General features: G+C 47.5%; 1 long non-coding RNA gene across 1 annotated transcript; it reads right to left on the bottom strand.

Moving 5' to 3' along the window:
• Nucleotides 1-281: 281 nt before the first annotated feature.
• LOC137559383 (uncharacterized) lies at nt 282-11,531 on the bottom strand. The gene is made up of 4 exons (XR_011029790.1): nt 11,463-11,531; nt 5,973-6,141; nt 2,161-2,405; nt 282-441 (listed from the first exon to the last, which is right to left on the bottom strand). It is a non-coding gene; the product is annotated as an uncharacterized lncRNA (long non-coding RNA).
• Between the last annotated feature and the right edge of the window lie 12,591 nt (nt 11,532-24,122).

Genomic DNA, 24,122 nt, shown 5'->3' with positions numbered 1-24,122 from the left:
AGGATGAGCTCGATTTTTCACCAAAGTAATTTTCCCATAGAAATTAGTTTTTTTTCACTGGCTGACTCACATTTTAGCCAAAATAGGAACTTTCGTGAAAATGTGTTTTCTTATTCCCATAGACTTTAGTGCATTTGGTGAAAATTAGTTTTCTCATGCCCATATTTTGCAAAATTGATGTCTAAACGACAATGGCCAATTTTGGCTATCACTTCATGCCACCTTATTATTTCATATTATTTTATTTTTTCCACTGATCTCAGGCTCTGGAATACCTTTGTAAATTAGGCTTACCGTCTCAGACCTCGTAATTTTCTCTGTCCTCTTGGAGGAAGACTAATTAGCGTTACGATTGGACAGCAGCAGGAAGATGACATCATCCATGTAGCCTTGTATAGTCACCATATTAGAGATAACATCCTAGAGGATATTTTGCATACACTAGGCAAATAACATGAGAGAATTTATCATTCAGCTGGCATAGGACACGACTACCCTTCCCAAATTCCATACATTCAAATATCCACAAGCTTGTTTTCAGAGGCCTGTTTTTAGTTTTTACTAATGTGACACCACCTGACATCAATTTACAGAGAAATGTGAAGTGCAGGGAGTTTAGTTATGAAGAGGCTAAAGAATTTCTCACCGTGTGCTCTTCATGCATAACGAGAACTCTCTGTGACTATTTATACGGTTTGTTTAGTGATGTCGGTTAATATGGTAACCATGGGTATTTAAAGAGGGAACCAAACTGGCACTTCCCCCTTTTAGGACTGACTCAGATGCTCTAATGTAGAGTAGTAGGGGTGTCTCGGCACCCTAGAGAAAAAGACACAAGAGACAAAAAACGGTAGCCCAATAGCGATGTATGCTTTCATATACAGGATACCAACAGGTGAAGTAAATGTAGTACTCACAAAGGCGTGTTGCAGAGGGCAAACGACCACAGGAAGCAGGTGGAGAGAACAAACCCGGCTCCACCTGGGGTGGTCCAACCAGACCTGGGTGTGGTCTCTTTCCTTGGTAAAAGTGTGGTCTGTCAAGACCCCTTAAACAGGGTATATTGGGGCGTATATAAAGCACAATTTGTGTAAAGAGGTGCCCCAGAGTGAATAAAATTAGATTCAAAACAAGATAAAATTTAAAGAAACGAGGTGGCTTACCTCAATGACAAAATCTTTGTATAGACAAAGCCTCCCTTTGCTGATCAGCTATTTGCAATTGGCACTGTTATTGGCCTGAGGAAGTGGGCTTAGACCCTGTGAAACGAATTGCCTGTGCTAAATAAATATCTCTTTGTCTACACAAAGATTTTGTAATTGAGGTAAGCCACCTTATTTCTTTTGATTTCATCTTGTTTTTAATCAAATTTTATTCACACTGGGGAGCCTCTTTACCCAAATTTTGCAGATGCTCTAATGATCACTTTTACAGTTCTACTTTTGAGGCTGGTTTTACACTTGTTTTTGTGTTGCGGTTTGATGCCTCTGCCACATCACACCACAACAAACCTCATTCATATGAACCTGCGATAGAGAGCGCCGACAGAGTCATTTGCAAAGCACCGCCCCGCTTAATGACGTAATCCCTGCTGGGCAGGTACTACGTCACTGGGATTCCCATCAGTTCCAGAAAGTGCTCGGTGATGCACTGTGCTCTGTTGTATACACTATTTGCATCGCCCATAGACATCCAATACCCCAATCACCGTGCGTTCAGCATTCCATAAGAGAGGTTTGTAATAAAATGTGCTGCTGGGGGGAGCAAGGATTGGGGTTGAGCGTAATTATTTATCTAAGTGGTACTGCTCCTCTCACCATGGGAGCTGCCATCTTCTCCACGGACCAATTGCAGCTGTACTGGATCCTGAACTTCCCAGGGATTTTGTGCGCATGCACCTGCCACAGTGCATGCCGAGAGATGTAGTCCATTGATGCGAAAACAGAAATGTTCTTGCATCCATGGACTACATTTCCTGGCAAGCATCCCTCATGCGGAGGATCCTGTTACAAAAAAATTTTTGCAATTTTTTTCTATACTTGCCAATTTTTTTGCAGGATCATTTTAAGCTCTTTTTTTTATTTTTTTAAGCTATCTTTGCTGCCTCCCGTTCTCTCAAACTACTTGAATACATCATCAGATTAGAATGGGAAACCTTACCAGTCATCCTCGGTGATGTTGTCTTGGCGGATGCTTTGATCCCAGACATCAGCGTCACTCACACTCTAATGGTGAACATCTCAGAGTTCCAAGGGTAGAAAGAAAGACATCAACTTGAATTAGTGACTCGAATTTCTGAGATGGATCTGCCACTTTTCTGACTAGTCCTTCAGGGCTGAGCTGACGGTTATTACAAATGACTCGCTTGATATCTTATCTGAGCATCTCTGTGACTTCCACCTGTGCTATTTTAGATGATCATGATATTATTATACTGAGACCTGTACAGCTACAGTATCTTACAAAAAATGAACACAGTTCACTGTTCACATTTTGTAAATATTTTATTATATATTTTTATGGGACAACACTGAAGATATGACACATTGATACCAAGTAGTCAGTACAGCTTGTAAACAGTGTAAATTTGCTGTTCCATCAAAATAACTCAGTACACAGCCTTAATATCTAATCTGTCGGCAACAAAAGTGAGTACATCCCTACGTAAGGAATGTCAAAATTCTGTTTAAGGGTAAGGAATGAAAAAGCTTTCTGCTCTCTGTACAGTTGTTCCTATGACTGCATCTGCTCAGCCACCGATAAGGAATCATACAACGTTTTGCAAACAAAGATTTGTAGACAGTCCCTATTCTTGTGTACAATGCCCAGCCCCCACCCTCTCTACCCCCTCCCCAAGTGCTCTGTACTATGCATATTTTATCACAGAAGCTAATGTAATTGATCGAGAAAATACCTTTGATACTTCACTGCTGTCTGTTTTTACCTGCATGGGGAAAACACATTCAAGTATGCACTAGCCAATTGAAACACATTGGTTCCCAGTTTTTCCGTGCAGAAAGCGAGTGGAGGAGGGGGGCCCATCCAAAGTTTCGCAGGGGTACCAGTGATTTCTAGTTACGCCCCTGGTTGTTTTGCCAATTTGGATTTAATACATGATCTGTACACTATAAATCTGAGAAATCTGCCGTGAATTTGGAAGCATATTTGGAAAGCTATTCTGAAATGTTTTTTTTTTTATCTGGAGTTCAAGAATGGAGTTTATAGTTGATCAGTTTTTTATTAATTGGTGCTTTAGTAGGTCTTCTGACGGTGTTGAAATTGACATAACTATGGGGAACCAGCTGTTACATTAGGAAGTATATTTTTCTTCTTTGGGTATTAAACACAAAGAGAATCTGTAACAAAAAAAAGAGCCTCTGGGGGTACTTACCTCAGGAGGGGGAAGCGTCTGGATCCTAAAGAGGCTCCCCCCTTCCTCCTAGGTAGAGGGGATCCAGTGCTGGGACCCCCCAAGGACCTCCTTGTCAGCCCCTTGTCTGAGCAGGCACATGCGCAGTAACGGGTCCATCTGAAAATGGCGCCTGCGAATAATGGCGCACGGTGTTGCCGTTAATCCATTTGACGCTTATTGCTATTTAACGTTCAAGCCTTATTGTTATTTAGCGTTAACACACAGAACCCTCTCTGTACCTATCCCTAACCCCTAAACCCCCCCTGGTGGTGCCTAACCCTAAGACCCCCCCTGGTGGTGCCTAACCCTAAGACCCCCCCGGTGGTGCCTAACCCTAAGACCCCCCGGGTGGTGCCTAACCCTAAGACCCCCCTGGTGGTGCATAACCCTAAGACCCCCCTGGTGGTGCCTAACCCTAAGACCCCCCTGGTGGTGCCTAACCCTAAGACCCCCCTGGTGGTGCCTAACCCTAAGACCCCCCCTGGTGGTGCCTAACCCTAAGACCCCCCCTGGTGGTGCCTAACCCTAAGACCCCCCTGGTGGTGCCTAACCACCCCCCTGGTGGTGCCTAACCCTAACCACCCCCCTGGTGGTGCCTAACCCTAACCTCCCCCCTGGTAGTGCCTAACCATCCCCCTGGTGATGCCTAACCCTAAAACCTCCCTGGTGGTGCCTAACCCTAACCACCCCCCTGGTGGTGCCTAACCCTAAGACCCCCCGGGTGGTGCCTAACCCTAAGACCCCCCGGGTGGTGCCTAACCCTAAGACCCCCCCGGGTGGTGCCTAACCCTAAGACCCCCCGGGTGGTGCCTAACCCTAAGACCCCCCGGGTGGTGCCTAACCCTAAGACCCCCCGGGTGGTGCCTAACCCTAAGACCCCCCGGGTGGTGCCTAACCCTAAGACCCCCCTGGTGGTGCCTAACCCTAAGACCCCTCCTGGTGGTGTCTAACCCTAAGACCCTTCCTGGTGGTGCCTAACCCTAAGACCCCCCTGGTGGTGCCTAACCCTAACCACCCCCTGGTGGTGCCTAACCCTAACCACCCCCCTGGTGGTGCCTAACCCTAACCTCCACCCTGGTGGTGCCTAACCATCCCCCTGGTGATGCCTAACCCTAAAACCCCCCTGGTGGTGCCTAATCCTAACCACCCCCCTGGTGGTGCCTAACCCTAAGACCCCTCCTGGTGGTTCTTAACCCTAACTACCCCCCTGGTGGTACCTAACCCTAACCACCCCCCTGGTGGTGCCTTACCCTAACCATCCCCCCTGGTGGTGCCTAACCATCCCCCTGGTGATGCCTAACCCTAAAACCCCCCTGGTGGTGCCTAATCCAAACCACCCCCCTGGTGGTGCCTAACCCTAAGCCCCCCTGGGGGTGCCTAACCCTAAGACCCCCCTGGTGGTGCCTAACCACCCCCCTGGTGGTGCCCAACCCTAAAACCCCCATGGTGGTGCCTAACCCTAACCACCCCCCTGGTGGTGCCTAACCCTAAGACCCCCCTGGTGGTGCCTAACCCTAAGATCCCCCCCCCAGTGGTGCCTTACCCTAACCTTGACAGTGTTACAGTAAATCCATTCACCATTTTGCAGTTAAATAACCTCTGCAGTTTGGCTTATGTAGGGCGCTATTGATAAATATCATTACTGTGGGCAATAACGTCTACTGTTGAACGGCACTATTGATAAATAACGTTAGTGTGTGCCACTATTGATAAATAACGTTAGTGTGTGCCATTTTTCTTCTTTTTTCCCAGTGCGCCATTATTATGCAGTACTAACGATAAATAGCGATAAGCGTATCTTTTTAATGCGGCGCCATTTTTATGCATAGGCGCTGTGCGCCATTATTTTCTAATCCGGCAGTAACGGCTCTCTGCTCGGGCTCCAGTGGAAATAACCGAGATCGATCAGGTCCACTCTACTTCACAGGTGCGAGCTGTTTGCGCCAGGGCAGTAGAGTGGACCCGATCAGGCTTGGCTATTTCTACTGGAGTATGAGAGGATAGCCACTACTGCACATGTGTACAGCGGCAGTTGTAAACATTATTGCTACTCTGTGTCCAGGGGAGTCAGCACTGAATCCAGATGGCTGGGCCGGACAGGGGAAGCCTCTTTAGGGTCCAGAGCCCCGTCCCCCGTCCCAGGGTAGATTATCTTTCAGATAGTTAGGATTTTACCATATTGATTGTAAAAGGATTAGTTTAAAAAATACTGTTCAATAAATCAAGCATTGCCAACTCCACCATAAATGCATTATAAAACTCAGTAATAAATCCGTCTCGGCCTGGACCTTTCCCTTTTGTTATCAGACCTCAAGGCATTTTTATCGTCCCTAATTGAAAATGTGTGACCTAATTTGGCACTGCCATCTTTATCTAATTGATTTATTTTAAGTGGTCTCAGAAGCTTGTCAATTAGGGAGTGGTCAGTGTTCATTTTTTTTATTGAACAAATTATCCTGGGATTGAAAAACAAATCAAGCAGGATATCGTCTCTGCTGTTTAAATTCCTCCCTCACTATAATCTATTCTATAAAATCCATGTTTAAAGCCAAGTACTCACCTGATGCGGGGAGATGTATCCAGCGACGTCTCCCTGACAAGGAGCGCTCGGCCGATGCATCTTGCTGCCGGTGGGTATGCGAAATGTTACATGATGGGCACGACGAGACTTCAAGCAATTGCAGTACTTTGAACAGGAGTAGGGGGAGATCTTAAAGATGAACTTCAGCCTAAACAAACATACTGTCATTAGGTTATTTTAGTTATGTTAATTAAAATAGATAGGCAATATAATCTCTTACCCGCCCTGTTTTAAAAGAACAGGCAAATGTTTGTGATGTCATGAGGGCAGCCATCTTTTTGGTTGAAAAGAGTTGACAGGGAGCATAAGACACAGTTCCAACTGTCCTGAGTCCTGATCACCCTTCCCAGTTGCTAAGCAACAAGAACAACAACATTAGAGATCCCATCATGCTTTGCACAGCATCAGGGGAAAAATGCCCGGGCAGATTTTTTGATGGGGTGGACCTTAGCTTCTGTGCAGCTAAAACTGAGGCTTGGGTGAGAAAAACAAAAGTTCTGATGCTGTGAAACCCCAAGCCTTTTGAGAGCTGCTGAGTAGATTTTTAGTCTGGAGGTTCACTTTAAAGATCCAATCCGCCATGAGGCATGGAAACCACTGCAAAACGCAATCACTAGCGTTTTGTATGAGCAGTTTGTAAGCGATTCCTTGAGCGTTTTAGGGAGCGATTTTAAAAAGTGTATCAATTTGCCAGCAGTTGTGTAGCGATTAGCGTTTTAAATTCTGATTGGTCCTTTCTATTAATTTTGATACAGTGTACATTAACTTCAAAACGCTAGCAAAATCGCTCCGTGCAAGTTTTGATGAGCGCCAGCGATTATATACTTTACATTGAAGCGCTAACGCTAACAAAATGCTGCATGTCCTGCGTTTGCGATTTTGCTAACCGCAATCGCTTCTGTGGAATTTGCACCATCCATTAACATTGGCAGAGCGTTTAGGGAAATCGCTAGCGATTTCTCACGCTCCCTAAACGCTCAAAAAATCACTCTAATGGGTTCCAGCCCTAACAGTCGTCGTTATCAGCGTGGGATGCTAAGATGTACCCACGTCACGAGATTGCGTAAACAACCACTCATCGCTCAAAACATCGCTAATCGTCGGGAAAATCTTTGGAAGAATCACAAGATGGGTAACGGCCTTTAGATTTTCTCTAGCAGATCTTTAGTAGCTTGAAAGATTTTTTTATTTTTTTTTTTTACTTCATAAATCGTAGTACTGTCCCCTGTTCATTATTTTCCTTGTACACTTTGAATGCATTTGAACTCTTAGTTTATAGATTTCTGTCTCATTCGTCTCTGGATTTTTATTTAGGAGGATTTAGGAGGCGGAGAATCAAATCTAATGCTTTTATTTCCTTTAGCTTTGAGGCCTGTTTAATAAACTCACCACCAGTCCCACATTTCGATGTTTCCCAAAGTGTCATCTCCCTAATGTTTTTGTTCTAATTTTTATTATAGAAGAGATGTAAATCTAGATCTTAAAAGCATTGTCCCTTAACTGTAACATGATGCAATGCCTATTTCAGGCAAGGCCACAAAGATCAAGGCCTAAGGCACCAGGAAAGCAAGGGGCGGGCTGTGGGCAGCAGGGTGGCAGTAGCAGTTAGCTTTAACGAACATTTGTCCTACTACACAGAGTTTGCATGTAGCGGTGGGTGGCTATCGACAGCCACTTACAGGCACTTACAGTGATCTCTGAGCTGCCTGTCACTCACCGAATGTGCTGCTCATCAGGGAGCTTACAATCTAATCCTTGCCATCGTGTCAATAACTGTCCTCAGAGGTGCTTATAATGTAATCCCTGACATCACTTCACTAACTGTCTTCAGAGGAGCCTACAATCTAATCCCTGCCATATTGGTGGTGAAGTTTAGGATGCTCTCAGTCCAGGGGCAGCTGGTGGTAGTGGGCCTTGGGAGGTAAAAAGTACAAATCTGGCCTTGTACCTGACCAATAACCCTGAATAATACACATCTTCCATCATCTTTTGCTTATGGAACTTTTCTTTCGTCAGTAAATTATTAAGAGCTAAACAAATTCCCCTGAAGAAGTTAACCCATTTAGTCTATTGTCTAAAGAAAGAGAAAGCAGATGCCTCTGAGAGTGAGGAAACGTTTGAGAGGTTTGAAAGGAAAGAAAGACAAGTGTGTGACTTGGCGAGACCAAAGGGAGAAGGTTAGTTAGATGAGATTGGTAGAACCTCCGTTCATTGGAGACACAGAGTGACTAGAGATGGCCTGAACGGTTCGCTGGCGATTTTCTATGGTTCGCGATCGCAGAGAACCGTGAACTTTAACTGAATAGTGCACCATTAGGGTCAACTTTGACCCACTACATCACAGTCAGCAGACACATTGTAGTCACTGGAGCCACCCCCCCCCCCCCCCCGACCCTTATAAAAGTCAGGCATTGCCGGCCATTTTACTCACTCGTGTGCCTGCAGTAAATAGAGAAGGGACAACTGCTGCAGACTCTCATAGGGAAAGATTAGTTAGGATTTTGTAGGCTTCTTAACTTGCTCCTTGCTGATTCTTATTGCTAAAAAAAAGCACCCCACAACAGCTCTTTTGAGAGCTAATCTTGTTCTTGTGATCTATTTTTTTTGTTTGTTTGTGTGTGTGTCCCACTGACACTTGTGTTGCATAGACAGCCTTGATAATTCATACTGTGTGTGCCACTGCCAGGCCCAGCACATTTAGTGACTACCTGTGTGTGACAGGTGCACATTGTAATACCCATGACTGCATATACCTACCTACCTGTTGGTCACAGTGCACCCACCTACCTATGTGAGTTGAGCACACGCAGTGTCACTGTGCCTGTCTGCTACCTGTCTGTGTGTGACAGGTGCACATTGTAATACACATCACTGCATATACCTACCTGTTCACAGTGCACTCACCTACCTATGTGTGTGCACGGAGTGTGATATACCACTCCGTGCATACCTGTTAACTGCACCTGTGTGACTGCATATTGTATTAGTCAAGTCAGTGCATATCTTTCACTTCATCCCCCCCGATATGGACAAAACAGACAAAACAGGTAGAGGCAGACCCAGAGGAAGGCCACCCGGCAGGTCTGTGTTGTGATTTCGTGCTTCCCTGGCCCAAAGTACAGTGCTCAGAAAAAGGCACGTCCCATCAACTTCCAAGATTGTCAGGATGTGGGTGACTATTTAACACAGAACACCTAATCTTCCTCAGCCACCAGCGCTACTGCAAGCACCACATCCGCTGTATTTGACACTTCGCAGGAGTTAATTGGTGGGAAATTCACAGCCATTATTGTTACAACTAGATGAAGGCACTAAGCAAGTTACACCACCTCATATCTGAGTTACGCGGCGACACTATGGACGTTACGTTACGGTGAGGAGGAGGATGACGTACCTACTGTTGGTGCAGTTTTGGAGGTGTCTGAGGCAAGCAAAGCTGGGCAGGATGATTATGATGATGACGACAATGATACGGATACCACTTGGGATTCTAAGAGACAAGATGACCAAGGGGACAGTTCAGAGGGGGAGCCAGAGAGGAGTAGGAGGAGACGAGTTGCTGAAAGAAGCAGGGGGAGCTCATCGTCAGAAACAGATGCTGGCAGTGTCCGGCGCCAGCCAACGTACCCTTCAACATCAGCTGCTGATGCCACCATAGTGTCATCACCCCAGGGGGGCTCAGCGGTTTGTAAATGTTTTAGTGTGTCTGCCAAAAATCAGAGCAATGCCATCTGTTCTCTCTGCCTCCAAAAATTGAGCCGTGGAAAGGCCAACACCCACGTAGGGAGAACTGCCTTACAAAGGCACATGGAGAAAAGGCACAAACTGCAATGGGAAGAGCACCTGAGTAAAAGCAGCACACAAAAGCAAAGCCACCCTCCTTCTCCTCTTCCTCCTTCAGGGGCAGCATCTTCAGCCACTTTCTCACTTGCACCTTCACAGCCACCCTCCTCCTCTACACCTCTGCCCTTAAGCGGTTCCTGCTCCTCTACCCACAGCAGCCAGGTGTCCGTGAAGGAAATCTTTAAGTGGAAGAAGCCAATTTCTGCCAGTCACCCCCCTTGCCCGGCGTCTGACAGCTGGCTTGGCGGAACTGTTAGCTCGCCAGCTGTTACCATACCTGCTGGTGGACTCGGAGGCCTTCCGTAAATTTGTGGCCATTGGAACACCGCAGTGGAAGATACCAGGCCAAAATAATTTCTCTAAAAAGGCGATACCCAAACTGTACCGTGAAGTTGAGAAGCAAGTGGTGTCATCTCTGGCACACAGTGTTGGGTAAAGGGTCCACCTGACCACGGATGCCTAGTCTGTCGAGCACGGTCAGGGTAGGTACATAACTTGCACAGCCCATTGGGTCAACCTGGTGACCGATGGCAAGCAGGGAGTACATGGCTGTGCAGTGGACCAACTTGTGACACCTCCACGGCTTGCAGACAGGCCTCCTGCCACCTCCTCTCCTTCTCCTCCTGAGTCCTGCTACATCCTCTTCGCTACCGTCCTCCTCGGCTGAATAGCAGTTCAACTCTACTGGTGCCGCGATCTCCTCTCCAGCTACACAGCTCCACCTGCCCCAAGCCAGAGCGAGCTGCCACCTACACTAAACCCTGCACACCAACAGCAGCCAAGCCACCACTCACAGCTCCATCGTCCCGCACAGTGACACCACTCACACTCACTGCCAAACACACAGCCCGGGGGGGGGGGGTATCAGACAGCATCAGGGGTGGGGCATCAGGAGTTAACTGTACCAGGACGTCACATGACTCACAATAAAGGAAGGGGTTATTGGAGAGAAGGGACTAGATTCACAAAAGCGTGATAACTGCTATCATGGCAGTTATCACATGATCTGCTGCGCGCGAAGGTTTGCATGGGTAAAGGTTTGCGCGCGATCACATGCGTGTTTCATGTGCGTCATCGCACGCAAACGTTCATTTATCACGCAGAGTAATCCTTTACGCGCGGCAGATCGCGTGATAACTGCCGTGATAGCAGTTATCACGCTTTTATGAATCAAGCCCAAGATGTGAGGAACGTATTTCTCTAAAGGATTAGATGCACAGATGCACCTGTGCACCCCATAACTGCAGGTTTTTGGGCGGCGATGCCATTCGCGTAAAAGGCAGTGGTTGTGGTGTGGGTGCGTGGGTGCGTCCGTATATGCAATTCTGTGCTGCGCCCTTGCAGGTGCATCCGTCCATGCAATTTTTTAGAGAATTGGGGGTTAACTGGTCTGGAATGAAATTGCCTGCTCTTTGTTCCTATTTTGGTTTAAAGGGAATTAAGCACCACGTTTATTCCTGGTTTCTAATAGCTATAGGAGCTGCCAGGTCCCCCCCCCCCTCTTCTAGCTGCCAATTATTTATCCAGGGGAAGGTATGAAGATAGCATCTGTGTCTTCTCTAAAACTGATCCACTAATAAACAAATTAATTAAAATACAGAGTCCGGTATTATTTTGTGTCCTTACCTCTACCTCTAGATTGTAAGCCTTCGGGCAGGGTCCTCCTCATGTCTCCTACCTGATCACTCACCTCCATTAGGCCTCTTTTCCACGAACTGTTGAACTGTGTGCTCAGCAAGCAGTTACCAGGCAGCAGAAAGCAGTTACCAAGCAGCAGTGTGCAGTTGTGAGCGTTTGAGGGGCATTTCACTGCCTGTAAACAGTTTGTGGAAAAGAGGCTTTACTGTGCACTCATGCTATGCATTTGAGTGAACTTAACTTGCCTAATCTCCATACAGTGACTTTCTAAGCATTACCTTGTACTAATTGGGCTTGATTCACTAACTGGCGCTAAGTGTTAGCGCCGGAGTGAAAGCGAGCACTAAAGGCCACGCAAAGCTACATCGCGTGCAGCCGTTAATAGTGCGAGGTGCGCCGATAATGTTGCACCCGCTGCCCTGTAAACTTTGCACCCGGTGTGCCGATAACGGCGCATCGGATGCTGATTTTACTTCCTGCTTTCATGGAAGCAGACATATTGTTAACATCATGTGCTTTCAAATGAGCTTATCTGCCGTTGCAGTCAGGTGGCATGGGAGAGATCAAATTACAACTAGTGATTAGACACAAATGAGGAAGAATTAAACAGGCAACCTCTCTAAATACATACAGGGTGCATTTCTATTTGTTTTCATTCTATCCTGTGCAAGAGTTCAGGTCCACTTTAAGAAAGATAATTGGACGCTGGATTACTTGGTGAGTTTACAGGAATTTAAGACATTTCTAGCTGTAAATTCAGTTGAGGGAGTTAGAAGGCCTATTTAATTTGTTCAGCTTTATAAAATAATCTCGAAAACCTAAGTAATATTATTGAGGTCATAATGTTCCTGACCTAGTTTGTCTTTTATTGAGTAAATTGTTCTTTGAGCTTTGATATCTTTCGGTGAGAATGGCGTGTGCTCTGTACTGTCTCTTTCATAAAATAATTGCTTGGTGTAACATAATGATTTTTGCACTTCAGCAAATTGGATATTGGCCACTTTTTGTTTTTATTTATTTACCTATTTATTGCAAATAATACCTTTTCAATTATCATGTTTTAGTTCAAGATCTATTAACTTGTTAAGAGCCACCTCTAACTTACATAAGAATTGCTTTTTTAAAGTGACTTGCCTTATGAGATCTCTCCAAGACTATCTCCAAGAGCAGTAATTTGTTTCTTTAAAAAAAAAAGAACCTCCCCATAAGGGAAGTTGATAATGGTGTGTGCCGTTGTGGGTGCAGGGGTTGGGGGAACACCAGTGGTGCAGCTAAGGAGCTGTGGGCCCCAATGCAAGTTTTACAATGGGGCCCTGAAGCACTCTATACATAACAATTGATACGGTGCACCAACACCTGCAAATGGCAACCACAGTGTCAGAGGTGCAAGAAGGGGATGGGAATGTAACGATTGTGGAACTTTCTCCGTGATCAGCGCACAACGCGTGCGCTGACACGGCGGAAATGCTCCACAAGCGTATATTTGCAGGCACCCAGCAAAAGGTGCTACGCACCTGTAGAGGGAAATTCCTGTCGGCAGATGGCGCTGGGGAGTGCAGAGGAACCAATCCTCTGTACCTCCACAAGTGCCAGACAGGAATTGTACGAAGCGCAGAACGCAATCGCAAGAGAGGCGATTGCGAATGAGATTGAGCAAAGGGACAGGTTGTATGTGTGTGCGCCAATCCAGTCGCCACCCCGCGACCGCGCACACACACACAACAGCAGATACGAAATAGGAACGCGATCGCGAGAGGTGCGATCGCCAGACGTGACACAAGGCAGATCAGAATAGAAAACGAGGGTAGCAAAGGCACAGCAAATAATACAATAAGGAGATACGGAAAACAACAAACGCTAGCTAACCGCGAACACCGCACTCATTCGCAACAGTGCACGCGGTTATGTGCGATCTCCACGTGATAAGCACAATAGAGACAAGCACGCCTAACTAACCATTAACAGACAAACATGAAACAGAGGACGCGAGCGCTTGCTTAACGGTTACCTCACCGAGCCTCCAGCAAGCGTAGCGGACAAGACAGACACACGAAAACAGGGACAAACGAGAGATAGGATCCACAGCACTAGCGAAAAGTGGCTAGCGTGATCCAGGTACAGAGTAGCAGAACAGAAGGATCCCCAGCGCTAGTGAAAAGTGGCTAGCGCGATCCCAGAAGACAGAACAGAAGGATCCCCAGCGCTAGTGAAAAGTAGCTAGCGCGATCCCAGGAGACAGAACAGAAGGATCCCCAGCGCTAGCGAAAAGTAGCTAGTGCGATCCCAGGAGACAGAACAGAAGAGATAGCTGGTAGCAACCGCTGCACCAGCTATACTCCAAGAACAGAGATCAGAACCATTTCCTGTCGACCACAGTAGGGACAGGACAATGGCAACAGGCAAGACAAAGACAGAACAGGCAATACAGATAATACAACCTGACTGGGCTAGAAGTGGAGCCTAAAGCAACCCCCAGGAATTAACTATACTAGATAGCAATGGCTGACACTCCAGCAGTGTCCATCAGGAACAGACCATGGAAAGGAAATGACCAGCAAAGCCTTCTGGGAAACATAAAGCTCTTATAGTGCCAGTCATCAAAGAAGGCAGGTAGGGGATTTGCATAACGAATGTATGCAAATTCCCCAGCAAGAGAACAGACCAGAAACTTGCAATGGAAAGACAGGTCTCTGTTCCAGAGACCTGCAGCCCACAGACTAGAGGAATGGACAAACAGCTGTCTGCCTGTGCAGCCAGCTGAGCGGATCATCACAGGGAAACAGCTTGTTAATGATTACTGCTATTCAAAGTATCTATAGAAGTCATTATTATGAGCACAGGACCAATAGACAGCTAATACTGTAGTTGAGGGAGGGCCCTTTGGGCCCCTCTGGCCCAAGGCCCCTTTGCAGTCGCTACCTCTGCACCCCCTATTGTTACGCCCCTAGGGAGCACCATTACTTACCTACGGGGTGCTGCTCCTCTGGACCAGCCCTTACGGGATTCTACATCTTCTCAAGCTGACTGGAAACTTCAGCAGCTATTTCCAATTCCTGGCAATGGTCACGCACCTGCCGCTGTGAATGCTAGGAGATGTAGTACAGGACATGCGATTATAGTGCACCCTGTAGGTAATGGTGCTCCCTGCACCCCATACAGCACATGCAATTACAAACTTCCCTTATGGGGAGGTTAGTTTTTTTTTTTTTTAAAAAAAAGAAAAAGTCACTGCTAAGGTCACTTTAAGTATTTTTCCACCAAACCTTTTATTGCAACTCAATAATTTTTTTTTTATAACGGATGACAAGCTAATTATTATCTCCTTGAGTACAGCAAGCAATCGTTTAACCCATTAGCAGCTTCAATAAATAAGTGCGCTGCTGTTGACCTCAGATGGAAGAACTTGTGCTGTAAATTCTTGGAATGCTTTGATTTCTCTCTACTAGCAGAAAATATAGATACTGAAAGCAGAAGTCCTCTGTTATTGTCTCACACTGCACCCTAGTGACAAGTGACCATAAACACACATTACAGCAGTGCTAATTAGAAGAAAAGGAAATGTAACAAATAAGAAATAAAGTGCTAAAATAAATTGGCCTGGAGTACGTGCAAGCCTTTAAATAAATTGGCTGCTGAAGGGTTAAAGTATACCTGACCTGGGGCAAAACTACGCAAGCACGGAGGTATGATAATCTACGTCCAATGCTTTTACAGAGGCAAACTGGGCTATTGCCCAGCGCCCAAACTTCTCTCTCCCCCATCGAGGCCTCCCTGAATGTAAATACTGGGCCCCTGCAGAGTATACCAAGTGGAGCTCACCTGTTCCTCCTTCAGTCTAAAAGCCTCTGTCTTCATTCTCGTGGTGCGCTCCCGCTCTGTCAACTAGCAGCATGTTACCTGATTATGTACATGCTGCCAGGAAAACAGAGCAGAGCCATGGGCCCACATGGAGATAAGTAGAATGTAGATTTGCTTTAAAACTGATCCACTAATAAACAAATTAATTAAAATACAGAGTCCGGTATTACTTTTTGTGTCTCTACCTCTCCCTCTTGATTGTAAGCTTTCGGGAAGGTCCTCCTCCTTATGTCTCCTACCTGATCATGCACCTCCATTACTGTGCACCCATCCTATGGATCTGAGTGAACTCAACTTGCCTAATCTCCATGCTCCCATCCAGTGACTAAGCATTACCTTGTACTCATACTGTGCTGTGTGATCTGGTTTGCTTGTATTTATGTATTGTCTTATTGTCTGTAACCTTAACCAATGTCCAGGGCTGCGTAATATGCTGGCTCTTTATAATTTCAATATATAAATAAAATAAATAAATAAATTACTTCATCATGAAGTGGATATAGCCCTTTGATAGAGCTGAAAGAGAGCTTGAGTTGGGCATTTTTCTCAAAGAGAACCTATTACCTGATGCAGGGGACTAGCCAAATTAGGTAGCCTCAATTACCGCTACTTTCCGCCACTCCTGTGGCCAGAAATCCTTTAGCTTCGATTTCAGTGACCCCTGGGGTCACGACGCTGCAGCTCTGTGCTCTGTGTGTCTCGCACAGAGGAGGGAGGCAGGCAAGTGCAGGGAAGAGGCAGAGCCGCCCAATAAGAGCTGGGGTAGGGTGTTAGGAATGCCTCCAGTGGGCATTTTGCAGGAGTGCCTCTCCTGCCCCTTCCCAGAGGCGGAGCTGAGGGTGGGCAAGGGGGAACATCTGTCCCTGGGTGCAACATCTGGGGGGGGGGGGGGGCGCTGGATCGGACCGCACCAATCCTTCAAAGCCTCCTAGTCTCTGCAGTACCTTTGAAAGAATAAGGAAGGGGCAGATCTTCTCCCTGGCTATACTCTGCTCTCTGCCCACTCCCCATCTAATTCCTGCCCTCCTCCAGCCCTCCTCTCCTCATTATTGATAAAGTACCTACTTTCAGTGCACTTTTTTTTCTGTCCAGGATCCGCCCATGATGCCAAGTGAGGCGACTTCCTCAGGCTGCAGTAGCCTGGGGACAGCACCAGGCAGATACAGGAAGTGAAGAGAGTGCCTGGCCAACCTATACTGGGGGCAACTGTACCTGGCTAACCTATACTGGGGGCAACTGTACCTAGTTACTAATACAGGGGGAACCTATGCCTAGCTACCTACCTATACTGAGGGTGTTTTTTGGGGGCGCTCACCGCAGCTATAATGTGTGGTACAAATTGTCAGGTGCTGTGCGATCATTCCAGTTTGGGTGGGGGGGGGGGGGTTGCGCATGCTCACGGGTTTGCCGCAGGCAGCAAAAAGTCTAGACCCGGCCCTGTCAGGATCCAATGGTTCATATATGTTCTTTGGCCCCACAGCTCATTATTGAATTAGTTCAGCATCCACTTATTGCTAACATTTTTTTGTAACAAAATGTACCCAACCATAATAGGCTACACATGTGCGCGACAGGAGTCCACAGGTGGCGCAAAAACTGTATTTGACCCTGGGGGATGAAAAACCTAGCTACGCCTCCGCCTCTTTCCCTCAAGATTGCCAACAAGCTGCATGTCAGAAATTTCGGGGGTGTCAGAGTGGCACGGGAGAGCGGTGCATAGGGGACACAGAGGCATGTCATGGACCAGGGAACATTCCTCTGTGTCCCATCTGCCCACCATGCAACACCGGTACACTTGAGGCTTTCTTTCTCTAGAGACAGAGTTCAAGGTACCCATTTACCTGTTCACAGAGCTGACTGTTCGCCTTGTGGATTGGGTCGGCCTTATTCAATAAGAACCCAAGTTTTGTCTGAGGTCCATTGTTGAAAACTATTGGAGATTTCCACTTCAGTAAGCTGTTAATCATTGTTCTTAATCATCCTTTCCAAATCTCTTTAGGCTAAGCCTTCTTGTGCAATAAGTGAGGTATTTCTCAACCGGGATACCAGCTGAAACAAGCTTTGACAATCCTTCCTCAGTGTGTGTTTCCAGTGCAGAGGTGACTGGTCATGTTAGTGCAAGTGAGATGTTATAGAATAGTTAGGAATCAGATGAAACTGCAGTAACGTACATGGATTATTCATGTTTCCCAGGGAAGATGAGAAGGAAATACAATGCATAGCACATGAGAAAGTAAAATTAAGTATTCGGATTAATTATATGGTAAAGCAAAATCTCCTCTGTGTGCCAAGAGGGAGAAGAATGTATAATAGGGAAACTTTAATATCATTTAAGGTGTGCCATGAATTATGCAAACATTCTTTTACGTGATACTCTCCTACTATGGCTGCTTTATGACAATAAAGGCAAAGAAACAGAGAAAAGTGGACCTGTTGCTAGCAAGAGAGAGAACAAATCCAGAGGTTCCCAGTTACCTGGGAGCACCACACTAAGGCCGGTTACACACTGGTGATTGGTGGCAGCGGTGCGGCCTGAGAGTTGCACCTCACTGGCAAAACCAGGCCTTCGGGGATTACCGCGTTAGTACGCAGTAATTTCTGTCTGGCAGCTGGCCAAGCAGGAAGTGACACTCACTTCCTGTGGCAGAAGCGATCATGTGCGCGGAAGCATATTGCTAAAAATAGGCTACCATGCATGCGCGACGCGTAAAAGTTGCGGTGGGTTTTTACACACACATCGCCATAGACTTCTGGTCCACGCATGTCGCCGCAGAACCACACAGTAAAGTAGATTTGTCTGAGGATGCGGCAAAAATGTCACTACCTTTGCATTGAGTGTACCGCGTCCACGAAGACTTTCATTGCCCTGCGGTGGGGTGTGAAAGGCCGCTAAAGGTGACCACTAAGGATACATGTGACAATGGATGATTGGATTAGGACTGCAGACTCTAATGTACAGTACTGTATTTGTTGTCCCATAGAAAACTCACCTTCCCCCCAAGCTCTGGAGACATCAGAGATACACCTTATCAGCCTAAGGCCATTCACTATTTAGGCTGCTGAGTGGTTGGTTCTCCACAGGAGGCAGACAACTAGGCACCTGAGAGCAGAGCTGGTTTCATGTTTGTACCTCATGGAAAGGAGTTGGATTGTGTCTGGGGAAGGGAGAGCAGCTCACTGGATCTGTTGTGAGCCAGGAGGATTCCCCATGCGGCTAGGACACAGATAGGATGTGCTGAACTTAGTGTCCTGAGGCCCTGGACTGTGGACTGGAGTATCTCACCTGCATCTGGGCGTGTAGACTTGTCGGATGTCTACTGGATATTGGGACTGATGAGAACTGCATCTATTGGGACTGTTGGGATCTGTTGTGCACCTCTTGGACACCTTCTATTGGTGGAGTTACTGGAACTTTGGGACTTATGTTGCTTTGCCTGCGAAGCTGGGAATTGTGACTGCTTGGTAGGGGGAATCGGACACTCCTTTGTGGATTATATAGTAATATTGTGAACTTTTTGTGTGAACTGTGTGACCAATAAATGCCCCGCCAGTCGGGCTTTGTTTAATCTGCCGCTATACACTGTGTCTCTGGGCTCTGTGGTCTCGGAACCGTCACAACTGGTTGGCAGTGGTGGGGTCAGAGCACAGTAGTTGGCAGACGAAGACTTGACCATCATGGAGGATAATTGCTTATCTGAATACCAAAACTGGACAGTCGCCAGTCTACAAGAGCGAGCTAGAGAGCTGGGACTGAGCTATAGAGGACTCCCTAAGGGCCAGCTGATGGCCAGTCTGGAGAAAGCTGAACAGCAGAGATGTTAGGCTACAGAGACATCCCTAGCAGCACCAGCGATCAGCAGGTCAGAGGCACCTCCACAGACTGGAAAAAGTCAGTGGGTCATATGGTATGAGGAGGAGATGGCAATTCTAGGAGATGATGCAACGCTAGAAATGAAAACTGCTGCTATCCGTAAGTCCCAACAGAGACAGGAGCTCGAGGCTACTCGGAACCATGAGCTAGCCACTGTGTCCATATCAGCGCGCAGAGAGACCCCAAAAATCTCTCGCAAGGACTTTAAACCATTTGTTGAAATATTGGGAGATGTTGATGGGTTCTTTCAGGACTTTGAATTGCAATGTGAGCTACTGGATGTCCCCGTTATGGACTGGCCCTGTCATGTTGTGGGGTTGCTGGAGGGGGGTGCTGCAGAGGCATACCGCATGTTGGATCAAGGAGACAAGCGCAATTATGCGGCGATCAAGCAGGCAGTATTGGACTATTATGCTATAACACCTGATGCTCACAGGAGCCAATTTAGGTGCACCCCCTTCAACATGGAGAACTCTTTTAAAGTTTTTGCTCATAAGATCTCCCAAGCATGCCGCCGTTGGCTGGAAGGAGAGCAAGCCTTTACTGCAGAGCAGATAATCCAAGTGTTTCTAATGGAGCAATTCTTCTCCAAGTGCCCAGCTGAAGTGCGTGAGTGGGTGCGAGAGAGGAAACCAGGTACCCTGGATGAGGCTGCAGCCTTAGCAGATGAGGCACTGACTATCAAGCCACACTGGAGAAAGATGTCAGCAATGGCGCCCAGAACAGGTAACACACCTCCCCAGGGAGCCCAACTGTACTGCCCCCCACATCGCCGAACACAGACTTCTTCAGCCCTAACCCCCTCTACCCATCCTGTGGTTACCTCACCTTCTTTGCCCTATATGCCACAATCTCGATCTGCCCCAAACCCTCTGCAGCGTCACTGCTTTGGTTGTGGACAGCTGGGGCACTTTCAAGCTAACTGTCCCCTGAGAAGGAAAAATGCATCACCTGGGGTCCCAAGGGCTATTCATTATATGGAAGTACCACAGAACTCAGAGGAACGAGACAGGTATCCAGTCATACTAGATGAGGGTGCAGCTTTAGATCACAGAACACAGTCTTCTCAAGGGCCAAGTCCATCCACCCATCCTGCAGTTACCACACCCCCTTTGCCCTGTACTCCACGACTTCAGTTGCCCCGACACCCTCCACAGCGTACCTGTTTTGGCTGTGGACAACTGGGGCATGACCAGGCTTACTGTCACCTGGGAAGGAGGAATGCATCACCTGGGGCCCCAAGGACTAGTGATTATGTGGAAGTACCTCAGAACTCAGAGGGACCGCCACCTCTGCAAGCTGAATGGCTCCAGGATTCAACCCCTGGCCTCTATGGGGTGCAACCCCTGGTCTCTCCTTCCATTAAAGTCCACCAAAAGTACCTTCAGGAAGTCTTTGTGGATGGTAATAGAGCTGTTGGCTTTCGAGATTCTGGGGCATTTCTTACAATTGTGGATCCTAAACTAGTGCAGCCTGAGGCCATCCAGGCTGGGAAGAACTTGGTGATTCAACTGGCTGGAGGCGCACAACAATCTATACCAAGGGCTCGGGTCACTTTGGACTATGGCTTTGGGCCCCAGAATTGTATTGTAGGTGTGATGAGTGGCCTGCCTGCAGATGTACTTCTGGGAAATGATGTTGGTGATCTCCGTTGCTACTTTGTTGGTACAGTTACAAGAAGTCAGAGCCCACACAGGGGCATGGACCAGCACTGTGACCTGTGCAGGTCTTCCCTGGTACATGCCTAAGAGGGGAGGGGGAGAAGTTGTGACAATGGATGATTGGATTAGGACTGCAGACTCTAATGTACAGTACTGTATTTGTTGTCCCATAGAAAACTCACCTTCCCCCCCAAGCTCTGGAGACATCAGAGATACACCTTATCAGCCTAAGGCCATTCACTATTTAGGCTGCTGAGTGGTTGGTTCTCCACAGGAGGCAGACAGCTAGGCACCTGAGAGCAGAGCTGGTTTCATGTTTGTACCTCATGGAAAGGAGTTGGATTGTGTCTGGGGAAGGGAGAGCAGCTCACTGGATCTGTTGTGAGCCAGGAGGATTCCCCATGCGGCTAGGACACAGATAGGATGTGCTGAACTTAGTGTCCTGAGGCCCTGGACTGTGGACTGGAGTATCTCACCTGCATCTGGGCGTGTAGACTTGTCGGATGTCTACTGGATATTGGGACTGATGAGAACTGCATCTATTGGGACTGTTGGTATCTGTTGTGCACCTCTTGGACACCTTCTATTGGTGGAGTTACTGGAACTTTGGGACTTATGTTGCTTTGCCTGCGAAGCTGGGAATTGTGACTGCTTGGTAGGGGGAATCGGACACTCCTTTGTGGATTATATAGTAATATTGTGAACTTTTTGTGTGAACTGTGTGACCAATAAATGCCCCGCCAGTCGGGTTTTGTTTAATCTGCCGCTATACACTGTGTCTCTGGGCTCTGTGGTCTCGGAACCGTCACAATACAATTCACAGAATGATTGCTCATTTCCGATCATTTGTATGAACAATTGTAAACGAATGCTTGGTACCACAAATGGACCAAAATCTCTAAGCAATCTGATCAGATTAACAGGAAGGCATCCAATCAAATTGGTTAGGAGATTTTTGTTTTGTGGTCTCAGATAATTGTTCACAATTGCAGGGGTGTTTATTTCCCCGCAGTAACAGGGTCGGTCTTCATTGTAGTATGTTTCGGTTTGCGATCATGTTTAGCATCTCCATTTCTCTTAATTCCGCCATTTTTCGTTTGCGCCGGAAAACATTATAATTGCAAACACGTGCATAGTGCGGAAAAAAAACAGAAAGCTGTGTTATTTAAAGACATGCAGACAAATGCAAATGATAACGAATGCTAACGATGCGCGTATCCAGAACAGGGCCATTGACTTCAATAGCCAGTTCAGCAGAGCGTGTTTTGCTGTCCATGGCAAAATGCAGAGGTGCGGATGATTCCAGCAAGTGTGTTCCCTGCCGCTGTAAGACAATGGGGAGGGTTTGGCTATCAGACACTAGGGAAGGTTCGGCTATAAGACACTAGGGAGGGTTTGGCTGTCAGACACTAGGGAGGGTTCGGCTATCAGACACTAGAGAGGGTTTGGCTGTCAGACACTAGGGAGGGTTCGGCTATCAGACACTAGGGAGGGTTCAGCTATCAGACACGAGGGAGGGTTCGGCTATCAGACACTAGGGTGGGTTTGGCTATCAGACACTAGGGAGGGTTTGGCTATCAGACACTAGGGAGGGTTTGGCTATCAGACACTAGGGAGGGTTTGGCTATCAGACACTAGGGAGGGTTTGGCTATCAGACACTAGGGAGGGTTTGGCTATCAGACACTAGGGAGGGTTTGGCTATCAGACACTAGGGAGGGTTTGGCTATCAGACACTAGGGAGGGTTTGGCTATCAGACACTAAGCAGGGTTCGGCTATCAGACACTAGGGAGGGTTCGGCTATCAGACACTAGGGAGGGTTCGGCTATTAGACACTAGGGAGGGTTCGGCTATCAGACACTAGGGAGGGTTTGGCTATCAGACACTAGGGAGGGTTCGGCTATCAGACACTAGGGAGGGTTCGGCTATTAGACACTAGGGAGGGTTCGGCTATCAGACACTAGGGAGGGTTTGGCTATCAGACACTAGGGAGGGTTTGGCTATCAGACACTAGGGAGGGTTTGGCTATCAGACACTAGGGAGGGTTCGGCTATCAGACACTGGGGTGGGTTTGGCTGTCAGACACTAGGGAGGGTTCGGCTATCAGACACTAGGGTGGGTTTGGCTATCAGACACTAGGGAGGGTTTGGCTATCAGACACTAGGGAGGGTTTGGCTATCAGACACTAGGGAGGGTTTGGCTATCAGACACTAAGCAGGGTTCGGCTATCAGACACTAGGGAGGGTTCGGCTATCAGACACTAGGGAGGGTTCGGCTATCAGACACTAGGGAGGGTTCGGCTGTCAGACACTAGGGAGGGTTCGGCTATCAGACACTAGGGAGGGTTCGGCTATCAGACACTAGGGAGGGTTCGGCTATCAGACACTAGGGTGGGTTTGGCTATCAGACACTAGGGAGGGTTTGGCTATCAGACACTAGGGAGGGTTTGGCTATCAGACACTAGGGAGGGTTTGGCTATCAGACACTAGGGAGGGTTTGGCTATCAGACACTAAGCAGGGTTCGGCTATCAGACACTAGGGAGGGTTCGGCTATCAGACACTAGGGAGGGTTCGGCTATCAGACACTAGGGAGGGTTCGGCTATCAGACACTAGGGTGGGTTTGGCTATCAGACACTAGGGAGGGTTTGGCTATCAGACACTAGGGAGGGTTTGGCTATCAGACACTAGGGAGGGTTTGGCTATCAGACACTAGGGAGGGTTTGGCTATCAGACACTAGGGAGGGTTCGGCTATCAGACACTGGGGTGGGTTTGGCTGTCAGACACTAGGGAGGGTTCGGCTATCAGACACTAGGGTGGGTTTGGCTATCAGACACTAGGGAGGGTTTGGCTATCAGACACTAGGGAGGGTTTGGCTATCAGACACTAGGGAGGGTTCGCTTATCAGACACTATGGTGGTTTTGGCTGTCAGATACTAGGGAGGGTTTGGCTATCAGACACTATGGAGGGTTCGGCTCTCAGACACTGGTAAAGGGTTGGGCTATCAGACACTAGGGAGGGTTGGGCTATCAGACACTAGGGAGGGTTCGGCTATCAGACACTAGGGAGGGTTCGGCTATCAGACACTAGGGAGGGTTTGGCTATCAGACACTAGGGAGGGTTTGGCTATCAGACACTAGGGAGGGTTTGGCTATCAGACACTAGGGAGGGTTCGGCTATGAGACACTAGGGTGGGTTTGGCTGTCAGATACTAGGGAGGGTTTGGCTATCAGACACTAGGGAGGGTTTGGCTATCAGA

This window comes from Hyperolius riggenbachi, chromosome 1, assembly GCF_040937935.1.
Source record: "Hyperolius riggenbachi isolate aHypRig1 chromosome 1, aHypRig1.pri, whole genome shotgun sequence".
NCBI classification, from domain to species: Eukaryota; Metazoa; Chordata; class Amphibia; order Anura; family Hyperoliidae; genus Hyperolius; species Hyperolius riggenbachi.
Note: the sequence above shows the minus strand (reverse complement) of the source record. Positions and strands in the feature narration are given on the sequence as shown.